This window comes from Podarcis erhardii (genome assembly GCF_964252035.2).
Source record: "Podarcis erhardii genome assembly, chromosome: 13".
Taxonomy (NCBI): Eukaryota; Metazoa; Chordata; class Lepidosauria; order Squamata; family Lacertidae; genus Podarcis; species Podarcis erhardii.
Window position 1 is genome coordinate 52,408,361 of NC_138502.1, and position 18,304 is coordinate 52,426,664.

Sequence of the window (18,304 nt, forward strand, 5' to 3'; positions counted from 1 at the left end):
ATAAGGTCTGCTCACATACCAAAACAAAAAAAAGTGTGGGGGGGGGACAGTTTCTTTATATGAAACTAAATTAACATTGCACTTTTGGTTTAACATGTGCCCATATTCCCTGATACTCCAGAATACTGGGGAACTGCAGCTGTTGAAACCCATACAAGGGATGGACAGATCTTTGCATTTCATCTGCCTCAGTTTATCATTTTTCAAATTTTAAATTCAGTTCTACACATTTCTGCATTAATTTGCATTAAAGAAAACTCATGAAAATTCATCAGCATTTTAGTGAAAATTTCTCTGAATAAACACATTTTTGTATGTTATTTTTGCATCTTATTTTCACCAATATATTCATTTTTATACAGTCTCCCAAGCGTTGCTTGGTTAGAGAACCACAATGCAAAAATAAGAGACATGCAACTTGAAAGGATGGCTATTTTTTGGTTTGCACATTATCTTGGAAAGTGCAGATTAGGTAGGTTTGCTGTCAAAAACAAAGGGAATCAAATTTCTGCTCGAGTCCCACCTTCACCAGCAATGTTATTTTGGCAGTCTGGATGTGGCACACTATTCTATTTTGTGGTGTGTGTGTTTTTAACCAAGGCCAAGATTATCCAGGGTGCAATTGGAGCAACTGCATCAGGGCCCATGACTCACGGGGCCAAAGAGTTGGAGCATACTTAAAAGGAAAGTAAGTATTTAGCCACCTTGGAAGGAAAGTTATAAATCAAAATGTGTAGGGTACTAAACTGACTAGAGTTAAGATTTTCCTGTTGGGGACGCAGCTTTCATTTTGCTCGGCAGAGCAGCTCCAGGAGTCAGAATGGTCCCCTCCCCTTCCACTCTGATTATTATTGTTGTTGCTGTCGTTATATATTTCTTTAAACCCCACCATTTGTGCTAACAGGACTCAAGGCACCTTAAAAACAAAAACTGGACTCAAGGCACCTTAAAAACGTAGAAAAAACAATAATTAAAAACAATTAAACACACAAACATATATATGAATGATTATATATACTCTATTAAAACCAATTACAGTAAAACTGCACAGAACCAATCCTTTCATTAAAAGCAGTCGTTCCCGAAAGGCTGTTGGAAAAAGAAAGTATTCACCTGCTGGCAGAAGGACAAGGAAAGAGGCCGTCTAACTTCTCCACGGAGTGCCAGAGTCTGGAGACAGCCACCCAGAAGGCCCTCTCCTACGTCCCCACCGTTCATGCCTGTGAGGATGGCAGGACTGAGAGAAGGGTCTCGCCAGAAGATCTCATAACCTGGGCAGGTTTGTATGAGGGAATATGGTTTTTCAGATAGCTTGGACCTAAGCTGTATAGGACCAGCACTTTGAATTGTGCCCAGAAACAGACCAGTAGCAAGTGGGGCAGTTCTAGCAAGGAAGTTGTCTGTTCCCTTTAACCAGCCTTGGTCAACAATCTGGCTGCAGCCCTTTGAGATGGTCAGAGTTTCTAAACAGCCCCACATAGAGCACACTAGAGTAATCCAAACGAGATGTAACTAAGACCCATGACCATTCATTGTGACCAAGTGAGACGACTAAAGAAATTGTCTGTGAAGTAATCCTCTCCGCTTCTTTTTCGTGGAAACTCTGAGAGTTTCCCACCCTTGAGAGTTGGAAAGTGCAGGGTCTGCCTTGGGGGTGTGTGTGTTGGAGAGTGGGGGCAAAAACTTCCCTCATCCTTCTGATCAATCACCCAACAACAGTGCAGTGCCATTAACAAGCTAGACTTCATAATGACAAGTGGTGTGAATTGAAATAAGTGTGACTTGAAAATGTACCTGTTGCACATTTAAACCCTGTGTCTGAGAGCTTTGCACCTCTCACCTCTGCATCTTGGTCTAAACGAAGAGAAAGGCAGGTAATAAAACTGGTTCTTGTGATAACTAAGTTGGGAATAAGTGACCTCTTTATAGCCTCTTATTAGGAGTTGTATCTTACCCCTGGCCCATTAGGCTCAGCGTGAAGGGCAGGGATGATGGGGGCCAGGCAGGAATTGGCCTCTCATACCCTCTAACTCATTATAATCCCAATTTTGGACACACACCCCACCAACATGCCTCCCATATCCCCCTGCCTCCCCCTTATCTTACTCTCCCTCTGCCAGCTCCTCCTCCTTGGCCAGCATGACGCAACCAGCCCTTCTTGGCCTCCTCCCGCAGCTGGCACCGCACAGGCAGGCCTCCCTGCTTCCTCACTTTGCCGCCGTTGCTCCACTGCCAGCCCATTTGTGTTTTTCTGCTCCCCGCCACATGCTTCTCCCAACAGCCACTGCAGCCACCTTCTTTCCCTCCTAAGTTATTAAGACACTGAGAAGAGGGGAAAGTCACACTTCTGTGTGGTGGCTGCCCAAGAGAAGAAGGACACATGTCCCAGGATCTAATCAGAAGCTTGGATGACTTATTTAAATTTGGGGTGCCTCAGTAAAAATGGGACATTTGGGCCGTATGGGCTCTTTGGGCGTAGCATTATGTGCTACACAGTTGGCTGTGGGCAGGGGTGGAGTGGGCAGGCAGGACAACAGACTTGGACTTTGCTTCAGGCAGCAAGCTCAGTTCAGTCCTAAACTCATGGTGCAAATACTGATTGCATCCTAAGGCAAAAAACCTGAGTTCAGTCAGTCAGCAAATTACTTTGCAGACTCATTTTTCATCTAATTAAGAAATGTGTCTCTGAAGAACACAAGAGAAGCTGGGCCTCATCTATTATAATCACGGGATAATTTTGTTCTAAATATAGGGTGAGATTAGAAGGGCTAGCCTTCCAAAGCCCTAGCAGAGCAACCCAATTCCTGAACCCTCGTCATCAGCAGCATATGTGGACTATTTATTTTCTCAACTCCTTTTCACCTTGATTTTCAAACTCCAGTTTCCCTGCGGCTCTCTTAGCATACAAGAGATACCCTTCAGCTTCAACATTCCCAGCTCTGTCCCAAGCCTAGCCCCAACTCACCATGTGGACAGTCCAGACTCCAAACCAGTTAGGCCAGAGTGCATAGATCCCAAACTAGCCTGCCCTGCTAACACAAACTTCAAGTACTGAAAGCACAAGTGTTTTGAGACTGCTTCACACAATGCACATCTCAGATGAGGCAATAACTACTAGCTATGACCACATAGCTATGATCATGACAGCTAGAAATTACCTTTATGACCAAGGCAATATACATTAAAAAACCAGATGCCTTCACCACAGAGCATTGCCCAGCACTCCACAGGACTGACTCCTCGGCTGACCAGCTGTTGCATGGAGGTTCTGATCCTGAGGGGTGCTGCTTCAGGGGGCAAGGTTTTTTGAGTGGGAAGAAGGCAAGGCTGGGCAGGAAGGAGAGCTTGGGTGGGAAAGCCTGCACCCCGCATCTATATGCACTCATCCTGACCTTTTCCCAAGAAGACACCTTCTTCCCAAGAAGAAGATAGTGGAATTTGTTTGTCTGTTGGAATGTCCATGTTGTGCGCCTCCATCTGCATTCAACATATGTGTTTGCAACAAGCACACATCTATCCTTCCAAATATTTCACATCATATTGATTACTCTCAGTATCCAGCAACAGCATCAATTTATGGCAGATGAAGCTTGTCATACCAAGTTGTCAGGTATGACAACTGCATGTATGTGCAGCCACAACTGAGTCTTTAAGTCCCACCACCAAATCTCATTAGAGATTTCTAATTTAGAGCAAATTAAACACATCCACACACCCTATCCAACATATGCTTGGAGGGTTGTAGTTGTGGTGGGGTTACGTTGTACTGGTGTGTTGGAATACACTACTTGTTTAGGCAACTTGTAGCCAGTCTGATGTAATGACACAACATCATGTCATTATACTGACTAGGATCACACAACAAGGCAAAATATAGGATAGGCCCAGAATAGGAGCCGTGAGTAATGGAACACTAGGGCTGGAGCAGACATGGGAAACACTAAGTTTCCAAGGAGCATTTTGCACCTTTAAAAGCCCCCCCCCTTTCGCCCTGAAAGATTAATTGGGTAATTTGGCTCATCTCTAATCTGATCATTTAAGGCTGTAATCCTGCTACATTTCCAAGGGAGTAAATACCATGGAGGTCAGAGGGACCAGCTTCTGAGTAAACATGCTTAGACTTGTCCTACATTATGTTCAATAAGTGAATCGCTGGTGGAAAGCATCCACTGTGACCCCGACCCCCCAAATCCCATGCCAGTTAAGACACCAGTCTGTGTCAAGAGTTAGCTAATGCTCTGGTTGCCATAGAGACTTTTTTGTGGCAGATAAAGCAGAGAGATACCAAGCTGATTAAAACACCAGGATAATGTACCTTCTGCTGCTTAATTAAGGACCAGCAACATCTGAACACACTAAAACCCCTGGATTCTGAACATCATCCATATTTAAGCGCATCTTTATATATATAGAGCCATAGCCGACTGACAAGGAAAAGGCAGCATCTGCTTGCAGGATTATGCTAAGGATAAGATAAATTACGCTGTGTTTGGATGTGTTACTGCCTCACTCTTGCCATTTATTTCCTATTCACTGAGTTCTGTCAGATTAGAATTCATAAGAAATCTCCCTCTGAGGGACTGGGCATCTGGGATTTGAATGTTGTAAAGGAATCATTTAAAATTATGCTCAGAGCTGGATTTACAATTATGCTCAGACAAACCAGAGGTTTCTCAGGTACCAGGCTGGCAACAGTGGCTGGATCTGGACACATCAAATAAGCATTGTAAACTTTGCATGAGAAATCGAGTTGGCAAAAACGGAACTCCACAGCGCCTTCTGGTGTCACAGTGTGATAATGCATATACAATGCATATAAAACACCTTTTCTTGACCAATCTAGCAGGCACAGTGTTTACTTGAAGGCAGTGCTTTTTTTCCTTAAAAATGTTTAGGGGTACTTTCATTTTGACTCAAGAAAATCACCATTTTATAGTTCAAATCGAGAAAAATAAATACAGTAAATGGACAAAAGTACAAAGAACATGCATTACCTCATATTGAAATACTGTCCCTCAATGAGTATGAATTTACCTTCACCAGTAAAACACCACACATCCACATTCCACACTGCTTTACATATTAAACCCTCGCTTCCGTCTGAGACTCAGGACACACCATGACAAGAAATGAGGCTGCCATCAGGGGTAGCAACGGAACTAACGATACACTGTGCTAGAGAAGAAACTAAAAAATTTAAAAATTTTAGTTTCTTCTCCTGTTAGATTCACAAAATGTTTAGGGGTACGCGTATCCCTGCGTGCCCCCCCCAAATGCACAGCTTGAAGGACTAGGGTTCTTCCAAGGGGAAAAGGACTAAGCTACATTAATAGCCAAATCACAAAGTGTACTTTTTATTGAACTCTACCACTTCTGGAGGAACGCGGGTGGCGCTGTGGGTTAAACCACAGAGCCTAGGGCTTGCTGATCAGAAGATCGGTGGTTTGAATCCCCACAACGGGGTGAGCTCCCGTTGCTCGGTCCCTGCTCCTGCCAACCTAGCAGTTCGAAAGTACATCAAAGTGCAAGTAGATAAATAGGTACCGCTCCGGCGGGAAGGTAAACGGCGTTTTCGTGTGCTGCTCTGGTTCGCCAGAAGTGGCTTAGTCATGCTGGCCACATGACCCGGAAGCTGTACGCCGGCTCCCTCGGCCAATAAAGCGAGATGAGTGCCGCAACCCCAGTCGGCCACGACTGGACCTAATGGTCAGGGGTCCCTTTACCTTTACCTTTTAATCAATGGGACCTGGGTGGTGCTGTGGTCTAAACCAATCAGAAGGTCGGTGGTTCGAATCCCCATGATGGGGTGAGCTCCCGTTGATCGGCCCCTGCTCCTGCCAACCTAGCATTTCGAAAGCACGTCAAAGTGCAAGTAGATCAATAGGTGCTGCTGCAGCAGGAAGGAAAACGGCATTTCTGTGCGTTGCTCTGGTTTTGCCAGAAGCGGCTTAGTCATGCTGGACACGTGAACCAGAAAAACTGCGGACAAACATCAGCTCCCTCGGCCAGTAAAGCGAGATGAGCGCCACAACCCCAGAGTCGGCCACAACTGGACCTAATGGTCAGGGGTCCCTTTACCCCTTTACCTTTACCTTCCCACTTCTGGATTGCAGATAAGGCAAATGTACCATGTTTAAATTCTCTGCTGTTTAACAAACCTCTTGTCCACACAGAAAACTAGCATGTTTAGGATACAGCTTTCAGGCTTCCTGCTTTCTGTCTAAAGTCCAGAATGCTTTTGTTCAGAGAAGGAACTGTCCAACTCCCAAGCAAGGAAGAATGGCAGATAAAGTGAATGGACTCTGCGGAAATGGCAAAATTAATGGGAAGAATAAGGAATCAAGAAGAAATAACTTGTAACAAAGAACGGGGGGAAATTGTGGACTGTCTTAAAAACTATTGCAAACAACTAAACACATTAGCAGGATTAATCTAAAAACAAGCAGTTAAAAGGTTGATTTAAAAGTAAACTAGGGAGTAACTAAGTAAAAGGTGTAAAGTGTAAAGAGATGCAGTTTGGGAAATGATCTTATACGAAACTACAGAAGGGAAGTGGGGAAGTCAAACTGTATTTATATTGTCCCTAGTATTTCTGATATTTTTTATGATCTGTGTTATTGTGTGTGTTGATGCTGGTCTGTGACCGTATTAATAAATTCAATTCAATTCAAACTGAGTGTGTACTGATCTACATGTGATTATTGTTAAACTGAAAACTGAAAAATAAAATTTATAAAAAAATAAAATAAAGTGTTATAGTTGCAGAAGAGAAGAAGAGCCTGCTGTGTCAGGTCAATTGCTCATCTAGCCTGGCATAATATTCTTATGGTGGCTAACCAGTTGCCTGTGGGAAACCAGCAAGCGGCGCATGAGCCCCAAAACACGCTCCCCTTCTGTGGTTTCTAGCAACTGGTATTCAGAATATGCCTCTGATCGCAGAGGAAGAATATAGCTAACATGGGTAGTAGCCATTGATAGCCTTGTCCTTCATGAATTTGTCTAATGCTCTTTCAAATCCATCTAAGTTTATTTATTTATTTTATTACATTTATATCCCACCTTTTTCTCTAAGGAACTCAAAGTTCTCCTCTTCCTCATCTGTGCTGTAAAATGAAAGTTCCTGGGCTCACTTGGATTGCCAAACAAAGACACCAGCCAAGAAAATAGGAGCAAAGCAGCAGCCAGTAGGCCTGATCTTTATTCAAAAGACGGTTGCAACAGAACTTCCACCCATCACATGGGAGAAGCAGGAAGAAGCCCAGAACAAAGGGCGGCTCCCTCTTTTATAAGTTTTCCCTTTTTCCCATGAACACCTCAGGTGACGCATCATGCATACATCACAGATGCATCATACATATGTCACAAACAGGGAGGAGTTTTCTGGCAGAAACCAGTTTGTCAGGTTTGCCCCCCAACCTCCCTTGCCCACCACCACACACCCATCAAATGATACAACAGGAATATTTACATTTCCCTGGTTTTCCCAGTCAGGTAATCACACTCCTTTGTCCTGACTGAGGACCCAATCCATTCCTGGATGGTTTGCCATTGTCCATGGGATGACTGCCTGTCTGGCACCCATTTGCCAGGATGCCAGTGATTATCTCTTGTGCAAGAGGCTGCTGTGTATGTGATCCCAGCTTTCATGGATTATGGCTGCCCACATCCCAGACACTCCCCCCACCCCCTATAGCCATTTCTTTCCTGAATAGAACAAAGTTGGTGGAAATCCATACTGGAGTGATTTTATATGACTTTCTAAAGTTTTCCCAGTGAGCCAGTACAGTGGTACCTCGGGTTACAAACATTTCAAGTTACGTTTTTTCGGGTTACGAACGATTTTAACCTGGAAGTAAGTTGTCTGAGCTCTCGGAGGCCTCACCGCTGCCTGAAGCCAAGCCCCGACATCCGCAGGATGCCCAGCAGCTTGCATCCCAGCCCCAAAGTTAGGTAAGGAACACTTACCTAAAGAAGACAAAGAGCAGTGAAGCTGTTAAGAAACAAAGGTGAGCCTGGGCCGAAAAGCCCTTGACCAACCCCATCACCAGCTGTAGCAAGATGGGTGGCACCTAGCCAGGTAAGCCCACCTACCCTGTGGGGGGGGGAGTGTAAAATTTTGGGATTCTGTGAGGGATTTTGGGATTTGTTTATGTGAGTCTGCCCTGTGCCTTTGTCTCTGCTTTGCTCCTTCGTTTGGGGGACTTCTGGGGGACTCTGCCTTCTGCCATTGTTTTGGGGATAGTGTGGGGTTTGGGGTTCAGCTACTGGTTGACTGTGTGACTGCAGAAATGGCTAAAAGCCCCCCCCATCCAAGCAATCATCAGTACAGGTAAGAAAAAAATTAAAGTTAATTTTTTCATCTATAATACTGTCTTGTTTATTTTATTGTACAGTACATTGATTATTGCCTTCAGTTTATGGATCAATGGTCTTGTTAGACAGTAAAATTCATGTTAAATTGCTGTTTTAGGGGGTGTTTTTCATCGTCTGGAACGGATCAATCCACTTTTCCATTACTTTCAGTGGGAAAGTGCACTTCAGGTTCAGAATGCTTCAGGTTCAGAACGCACTTCCGGAACCAATTAAGTACTTAACCTGAGGTACCACTGTACATATCAGTTAATTGTTGCATGTGGTAATGTGCATCAGAGGCCCTTTGAACAGAGATAGGAAAAAACTGTGATGAAGAGTTTTGTGGGGACATTTGCGGGAGTGATTGTGTTGAGTTTGGTAGTCGGGGTGTGTGTGTATGATGTCTGCTGGAGGTCCAACCCCCCCCCCCCTTTACATAAATTCCTGTAACAATGCAATCGCCACAACAACCGTGTGAGGTAGTTTAGGCTGAGAGGCAGTGACTGGCCCAGAGTCACCCAATGAGCTTCAGGACCAAGTGAGCATTTGAAGCTTGGTCTCCCAGATCTTAGTCCAACATTCCAACCACGCTGCCATTCCAGCTGGTAGCCATCACTGCCTCCTGTGAGAGCGAAGGCCATAATTTAAACTATGTGCTGCATGATGAAGTACTTTCTTTTATTAATCCTGAATCTTCCAACATTCAGCTTCATTGAGTATCCACAAGTTCTAGTGTTGTGACAGAGGGAGAAAAACTTGTCTCTCTCCACTGTCTCCATGCCATGCATCATCTCATAAACTTCTATCATGTCACCTCTTTATCACATTTTTTCCTAACCATAAATCCGCAAATGCTGCAGCCTGCCCTCATTGGGTAGTTGTCCAGTTCCCTTGACGCTGCTCTCCATGATGCAACTGATGAAGAGCAATGCCCAGTGGCTGAGTGTGGGCTAAGGGCCCAGGTTCAAATGCCAGTTAGAAGCCTCTTCCTTTAAGGCCGCTAAAGAATTTTTGGCAAGGTGCAGAATTGGAGTTGGGCTCAGGGGACTCGTGGTCTGAATCTATATGAGACTGGTTTGGATGCATTCATATGGTCAAGACTAAGGAAGATGCAAGGGCTGTCCAGGGGTCAAATCCACAAGAGTATGCCAGTCAGAAGCAATTTGTTAAGAGGAGCAAAAACAAAACAAACAAAAAAAACGAGCAAGAGGTCCAGTTCAAACAGGATGATGGGAAGAAACTCTGAAGCAAGGTTCCACAAGCAGGAGAGAGAGTAAGTCCTGATGTCTCCTGCTCTTGCTCAAGTACTTAAGAGTTTTCTAAATGGAAGAGCATCAGCTTCCTTTCCACTCTGGATTTCTTTCTCATTCATCTCAGAATCAAGCCGGGAGCACTATATGTACAGGGGGCTGTGATCCCCTTGAGAGCATTATTTGGGGGCAGTGGCTGCCAAGAGTTGGACTCCAAGCTCCCATCAGCCTCAGCCAGTTTAGCCAATGGTCAGGGATTGTGGGGTTGTACTCCAAGAACATCTGGAGTGCACTGTGCTGGCTACCCATTTTGTAAACGTTGACTGAACCTGGCAAGCTTCCTGCATGTCCACAGGCAAACAAGAAACATTGGGTGCTGGACATTTCTTGTGCAATTTAATCCTTTTGTGTTTAAATAACTAGTACAGTACCAAGATGACCTTGGCTTTCAGCCTAGTGTTTCTTAGATACAGTGGCTGAAAATGACTTTCCTATAGTTAAGGCCTGTAAATAAAAGCTAAAGCTAAGCAGCCGTTTCTCAAATAAGGGAGATGTATAAGGCTTGCTTTAGGTTGATTATTTAGGCCCTCATAATTTTGTTGTGAGCATTAACTTTTAAACAGAATTAATGATCAGCCCCCAAATTCCTTCCGTTCTGCAGTAGCCACCTGCAAGCATACGGTAACTGCAGTCAGGGAATGGCTCTTTCTGCCGAGAGATGGATGTGGAGAAAATAACAGTACAGTGGAACCTTGGTTTGCAAACTTAATCCGTTCCAGAAGTCCGTTCTTAAACCAAAACTGTTCTCAAACCAAGGTGCACTTTCCCTAATGAAGCCTCCCACTGTCGGTGCCCTTCCACCATTCGGATTCCGTTCTTAGACCGAGGTAAAGTTCTCAAACCAGGACACTATTTCCGGTTTTGCGGAGTTTGTAAACTGAATTGTTCTTAAACTGGCCTGTTCTTAAACTGAGGTACCACTGTAAATGCAACTATGGGAACAATAAGCTAATGCGTCAGAAAAAGAAGAAGTACCCAACTGTTCATGGAAAGGAAGAGGCTAGAATGGGGATAGCACTGGGGAAAACCTAGAGTGACACCAGACATCTGACTGAATGTAAGCATACAATACTGCACAGGAGCTGAAGAAATCCACTGCTGTGAAACTAGGTTTTGTCTCAACAGAGACCATGTCTCATAAGAGGGAAGGTCCCAGCCTCAGACTGCCTTATTATATAAAGCCTCAGCAAGCTGATAGGGAGAAAAGAGAAACGCTGTGGTTCAATTTGATGCATGTGAAGAAGCTGAGCAGGAGCAATTGCAGTACTGGCAGGTGGTGGCACAGGGAAATAGATGAAAGACCAGCAAATCCTGATCTGCAAAAGAATTGGTGGGGTTGTCGTCTTTTCTGCTGGACCTGCTCCTTTGCCTTTAAAAACAATCAGAAAATTGGCTGAGGGTTCTCTTTTTCACCACATCGCTATGCTGCTAATTTCCTGCAAGTCAGGCTGATCTTAGAGTTACAGGAGTAAGGCCTGAATAAAATTAGCACCAGCAGCAGCAGTTTTCCTGTGGAGGGAAATGAGATGGAGGGAACATAGGAAGCTTCCTTATACTGGGGTTCGACCCTTGCTCCACACTGACTGGCAGGGTTTCAGGCAGGGAAAATCCCCAGTCTGACCTGGAGGTGCCATTGGGGATTGAACCCGGGACCTTCTGTGTGCAAATCAGATGCTCTTCCACTTAGCAATGGCCCTTTCCAGGGAAGAACCTGTTTGGAAAGTGTGCAGGGTTGCCACCTCTTCACTGGGCCTATTTCTCTGCCCTGGGGAATGGCACACAAAAATGTTACCAGGGGAACATTCTCCAAGAGATAACAACGTTGTGAGTGGGGTGGGGTGGGGTGGGGGAGTGTTAGCTGGCATGATACCTGAGTCCCTTTTACTTCCAGGGTCCTGGATCCAGCAAGGGTTGAAATCTAATGGAGGATTCCATTGTTGAACTAGTCAGGCCAGTTTCTTTGTCAGAGAATGGCTCTGTGCCAGAGGCCTTTGCCCTCACCTGGCTGGCAGTTCGAAGACAAAAGCTAGGGCAGTTGTGTGAGAGCTGGGCTAGCAGCAGGTGGAAGCTGAGAGATTTGCTTGATTATCCGCTAGAATCCAAGGCTGTGACTACGGAAAAAGCGAGACCTTTTGCGTTCTTAAGGCTGTGAGCTCCTCCATCTTAGGCTCAGGTTGTATTGAAACTACTGCCTCCTGCGTTGTTTTTGCTGTGTTAGCAGCAGTGAATTGACCTCCCCAGGGTGCAAGCCTGGGCTGCCCAAACCACAAGACCCCCTCTTGGCCTTGCTGATGTGGTCCAAAGGGAAACAGAGCAATACATTTGGCACCAGCTGGGCTGCAGGAGTCACCGGAAGGAGGCCTACAAGATGCTACCCAACCGTCTTAACGACTCCACTCCAGATTTGTGTCACTTTACTCCTGAGCCTTTTCTTCTCCCAAAGATGTCCCACAAGGCAGCAGGTATAGATTTTTCCTTAGGGTTTACTCGTGTAGCTTTTCTTATGAATGTGTATAGCCACCAGGCAGCGGAGGTTTAGGATGTATATACAGTGGCAGGGCTGTCTTACGTATATCCGGCGCCATGATGCAAAGATCCCTCTGGCGGGGGGCCGCCCCCCATTTCCTTTTGACAGCGCTGCCGGCAGCTTTGTGGGGCTGAAGGAGGCGGGCAGTGGCTAGAGGGCAGCTCCTCCAGTGGGGAAGAGGCGGAGGCTCCAGGCGCGGCACGGCTTCAGCAAGGCGGGTGAGGGCGGTGAGCTGATGCCGGGAGGTGCCATGCCCAGCCTCTGCCTCTTTCCTGGCACCTGCGCTGCGGTGGCCACAGAAGGCAGAGGCTCTGGGTGCAGTGCTGCTTTGGCAGAGGCGGGCGAGGGCAGCGAGCTCATGCCGGGAGGAGCCACATCCAGCCTCTGCCTCTTCCATGGTGCCCCACACCACTTGCCTCTATGGGCAAGACGCCCTTGTACAGTAGTACCCTGGGTAATTCGTTCCGGAGGTCCGTTCTTAACCTGAAACTGTTCTTAACCTGAAGCACCACTTTAGCTAATTGGGCCTCCTGCTGCCGCCAGAGCACTATTTCTGTTCTCATCCTGAAGCAAAGTTCTTAACCCAAGGTACTATTTCTGGGTTAGCGGAGTCTGTAACCTGAAGCATCTGTAACCCTAGGTACCACTGTATGTGTAAATAAACCATACATCACAAAACACCAAACTCTCCACTGCCCATGGGTTCGGTTCGCCTGGAACTCAGAGATGGAGCAGGGAGTGTGACAATAATAATTCCACCTGCTTAAGTGATAGTAAGAGCTCCACCTGTGTCAAGCTGCTGTGAAAGTTACAAGAGTAAAAACTAAAAAGTGCCACTTTAGTCCTTTGTTGCATGCACAACCTCATCTTGCCTTGGTGCCATTTTGCTTCTAGTAGAGTGAACAGAGAATCAGAAATAGCATCAGATGGGGAGATACAAGTGAAGACATCACTCTGTGCCAGCAGACCCTGCTGCTGTTCAGATATGGCACAGCAAGCAGAGTCAGCATCAGAACCTGGCATCTCTGGGCAGCTGCCAGGGAGAAAAGTGGACGTGCCACTGCTGCTGTTCTTGGGATCTTTGTGTAGACATCCGGATCAAATAGCAGCCCACTATTATAATTACCCGCAATGCCAGTGCACTACCAAGTTTGACCAAACTGCGGGAGGCAGTGGAAGACAGGAGTGCATGGTGTGCTCTGGTCCAGGGGGTCACGAAGAGTTGGACACGACTCAACGACTAAACAACAATTATAATTACCCACAATGCCAGTGCACTAGTGTGGTGCTCTGTCATGGGCATTGTGGGTAATTTTGAGTGTGGGTGGCTCACAACCATCTAGCATAGACTGTGTTACTGCTGCTGCTGCTTCTACTACTATTTGCCATCAGATAGAGGAGCCCACACTCCCGCCAGCTCTGGAGCTTGCCCTGAACCTCAGCTGCCAGTGACACCTTGATTTCAATGAGGCTGCTGCAGGAGTACAAAATTTCATTGTTTCTGTCAGAGTTATAATTTTACATAGGTCCCAAAGCATTAGAGAAGTCTAATATGTTTTCTAACACTACAGCTCATGGTAAAGAATTCCTGACTACCTGTGCCATTCTTGTTGAAAGCTTAATCTTGACCTTAAGAAACTGTGCTGAATTTATGGGAGTTATATTCTTGCTGAATTGTTTCCTAAATACATTCTTGTGTCAGTAAAGACAAAGAGCTTTGTCTGTGGATTATGTTTAAACCCTGCTGTAATAAGTCAGTCAGATCTCGCAGGAAATGAGATTGAGTAATGAAAAAAGTGCACAGAGCTTCTGTTAATCCGAAATGTAAAAAAGAAGGGCATTAGTAACGTTTAAAAACGTTTTCCATCCCAATTCCCATTGACTCAAAATATGTTAAAAATTTGGTAATGAAACTGGAGCTGTACAACATCTACATATATAATCACCTTTCTTTATCAAAGTAGTGTAGGAAACAGTAACGGATTGTGGATTTAATTGCTTGTTTTCAAAGCTTTCCTGTAAACCAAGGAGCACTTGTTCTTCCTTTTCCAGAGGAGAAAACTGGCACAGCATAGAAAGAGCACTCAGAGGTTAGGTACTCTGCAAACTCACCTAGCCCAGGAGAAGAAGAAATTGGGTTTCCAAACAGGGTTTCTGATGGGAAGAGAAGCAGGATGAGGCCCACCATATTTCCTTCCCTCCCAGGCAGCTGATAGGTGATGATTTTGGCTTTTTATAACTGGTACATGAGCACAACCTCAGTTTTATTGTTCATATTGAAGCTTGGATGTGGAACTTTTGCATCTAATGATCTAAATGTGGGGCAATTGAAACATTTTAGTACAGAACAAGCTGGGTACGTCACCTGGTGGGGAATTTGTGTCTCTTCAGTGTGGGGTTTTTAGGCACAAGGCACTTTCAGAGTGCCCAAGAAAATATTATTTATGCTTGCAGAATGCAGGCTTCATTTACTAACATTTCATTGACTAACGGAGATGGGGAAAGAATGGAATGGCAGAATGGAATGGCAAAGCAGACTGCATGCTGATATTAACATAAAATTGTAGTGCATGACGCTGAAAGCAGGAAGTAAGGATTAATGAACATATAGAGCACTCTAAAGGTACCACTTAGTGTTACAGGGCAACTAGGTGTCCATGACTCCATGAGAACACTAATGCAGAGCTGGGGATGGCAGGGGAAAGGATGCTTGACAAATTACATATTTGTGAATTCTAATATAATCCGACCTTATTTGTACCTCTGTTAGGGTTACCATCTGTCCAGTTTTCCCCAGACACGTCCGGGATTTCAAGGGCGAAATCACTATCCGGGTGGAATTGTTTTTTAAAAACCTCCCAAATGTCTGGGTTTTTGCAAACAGAATCAGAAGAGTGTGTGCAAGTGTCACTCTTTACTTTTTCCTATCTCCATGGACCTGCCTGTTCTCTGTATAACAAAGACTTGCTTTGTAAGAAGAACCAGGCAGTGTGCGTAGGAGGATCAGTCTTCTTTAAAAAAATATTTTGCATTTTCAATTTTTCAATTTTACAATATACAAACAGAATTTTAAAATAAAGAAATGTAAAATCCCCCTTGACTTCCCTCCCCCCCCCTTTGTATCCTTCATACAATGTATCCTCGTCTCTATGGGGCGCCTGCATTGTGCATGCTGGGATGGGTCAGATCCAGCAGTAATAATATTTAAGGAAGGTATATACTCAAGACATCCTCAGGGAAGAACAGCCAACTTTTATGTTCACACTGGTACTAAATGGGTGAGAACAAGTGACCACAAGAGTATATGGGCCAAGCGACATGGTACATGGAGCAAGTTTCTTCTAAAAGCGGCTATGGGGGTGGGGTAATTTGGATCGGGGCCATGGAAAGGTTGAATCATCTCCTGGACTTGCTATTTGTCCTCTTGGAGAAAATGTATGAGCCACAAGCCCTTTTAGGTCTTCAATTTTTAAAAAAATGTGTCAGTTTTTGAGCCCATTTATACAGCTACAGAAGCTAGATGCTCTGCTTTCTAAAAAGAGGCTTATTTTCTAAGTTCTAGCAAGTTGCACCCAGCGGAGCCATTTCAAATCTCAGTCAATTTCAGGGAGGCAGCTGGAGCACGGTTGCCAGGGAAGCTGCCTACACAGCAGATGGGAAGTCTCGGAAGGCCAAACAGGCCGGGCAGCACTCAGGTGGCAGCACAGCTGAGAATGGCAAAGCCCAGCTTCTCTCGGCTTTATCAACGTGTAAATAATAAAGACAATTGCCGTGCTGAAACACATTCAGTTTATTCACCCCATCACCAAGGAGCAAGGCTGAAAGGGCAGTTTTGCATGCTGCTTTCCAAGCAGTGGAGCCACTTATGGCTTGGCTCTGCAACAGGGGAACTGCTCTTCAGAGCACTCTGAAACGTAGCCCTATCTAGGTTAGAAGGAACAAAACAAATTCCTTCCAGTAGCACCTTAAAGACCAACTAAGTCAGTTCTTGGTATGAGCTTTCGTGTGCATGCACACTTCTTCAGATACACTGAAACAGAAGTCACCAGACCCTTCTATATAGTGAGAAGGTGGGGAGGGGTATTACTCAGAAGGGTGGTGGGATTGGGTGATTGGCAGATAGCTGTGATGAGCCTGTTGATGACTCTTAACGACTGCAATAGGTCTTACAGGAAAAAGCAAGGGGTGAGAAGGTGAAAAATGGCTTTGTCATGTATAATGAGATAAGAATCCAATGTCTTGTAAGACCTATTGCAGTCGTTAAGAGTTGTCAACAGGCTCATCACAGCTATTTGCCAATCACCCAATCCCACCACCGTTCTGAGTAATACCCCTCCCCACCTTCTCACTATATAGAAGGGTCTGGTGACTTCTGTTTCAGTGTATCTGAAGAAGTGTGCATGCACACGAAAGCTCATACCAAGAACTGACTTAGTTGGTCTTTAAGGTGCTACTAGAAGGAATTTGTTTTGTTTTGACTATGGCAGACCAACACAGCTACCTATCTGTAACTAGGTTAGAAGGATCATTCTTCGTTATTTTTTTTTAATGTTAGTCACTTTATCTGCCCCAAGGCACCCCAAAGTGACTTACAACCAACCAACCAAAACCCCACATAGATGCAGTACTTTAAAACCGGGGGGGGGGGGAGCAGAGAGGCAGGGAGAGAAATGCATTAAAAACACCCCCCCCCCCTTCTAAAGGCCAAAGAGAATTAAGGCGCCAAGGCCTGGCTCGAGAGGAATGGTTTTGCCTGGCCATATTCTGAAGAGCACAAAAAGAGTGTTATGTACTGAGTTGAATAGGATCCAAACTGCAGCAGTCTGATTGGTCCTAGAACAATAGGATCCAAATTGCAGCAGTCTGATTGGTCCTAGAACAATGCAGCAGTATGATTGGTTGGCAGGAACCACCCAATCATACTCCAGATATAAGTGAATCCACAACCTGATTGGCTTACAGTAGAATTCCAGAATTAGCCAATCATGTGCAGCCCATTGTGTAAATAATGTATATAAAGCAGATACTTTGAGGGGACATCCATTCATTCCTCCTCACCACTATGAGCTGAATAAAGAGCATGAAATCACTTTGCGACTCTGAGTATATTTCAAAGAGGCTGCCCAAGAGAGAAAGACAGGACAGATGTCTTAAGGCCCCACTGTCCCACAGAACCAAGGCGGGGAAGAAGGAAGGAGCTGGGCAAGAGGGGTGGAAAATAGGTTTCTATATCTGATTATTCAGATCCAATTCACCCCGCTCGCAAAAAGCCCCATTCAGACTTTTCCAAAGGCTTCTCCCTCTTCCAGCCACCTGGCGAGGGGGGCTCTCCTTCGGGCAGCAAGGGAGACCCCGCACTCCAGGCGCGCAGAGGGAGGCAGGCGTGGCGTGGCGGCCCCTCCCTCCCGGCCTCGCTCGGCGCTGCCTGCTGCTTCGCCCGCCGCCCCTCTGGGAGCCCCGGCAGCAGTGGCATAGTGTGGGTTGTCAGCACCCGGGGCAAGGCAAGTAATTTGCGCCCCCTAACCCGTGGATTTGCGCACCCTAACCCTAACCCCCAGATGTTGCGCCCAGTGCGGCCGGCCCCCCCTGCACCCCCCACGCTACGCCACTGCCCGGCAGCGCCTCCTTCCTGCGCCCAGAGGGGGGAGGCCGGGCGGGCGGGAGCAGGAGGGGGTGGGCAAAGGGGCGCCACAGCCTGGGCACGCCGAAGCAGGAGGGGGCGGCAGGGCTCCTGCAGGGCTGGAGCTGCGAGCGAACCCGGAGCTCGCCTTCCGGGGGAAGATCCAGCCTGGTGCAGAGTTCCCCTGGCTGAGCCGGAGCTGTGGTGGGAGGAAGGAAGGAGCACCAAGGCGGGGCAGGAGAGGAGCACAAAACCCCGGACATTTTGCTAAATTTTAAAAATCCACCTGGATAGACATTTTGACCAGTGCTTTTTTTCTTTAAAATGTTTAGGGGTATCTCATTTCCCTACTCATATTGAAATATTGCCCCTCAATGAGGCCAAACTTAGATTCACAAAATGTTTAGGGGTATGTGTACCCCTGCGTCCCCCCAGAAAAAAGCACTGATTTTGTCCTTAAAAAAAGAGGACATGTCCAGGAAAAACTGGACGTAT

General features: G+C 45.9%; 1 long non-coding RNA gene across 1 annotated transcript in view; it reads left to right on the plus strand.

Moving 5' to 3' along the window:
* Window positions 1-7,461: 7,461 nt before the first annotated feature.
* The window catches only part of LOC309326430, a 33,904-nt gene continuing 23,061 nt past the window's right edge, over window positions 7,462-18,304 (plus strand). Inside the window, exon 1 of the long non-coding RNA XR_014150300.1 lies at window positions 7,462-8,077. This is a non-coding gene — a long non-coding RNA (uncharacterized lncRNA). The remainder of the gene's footprint in view (window positions 8,078-18,304) is intronic.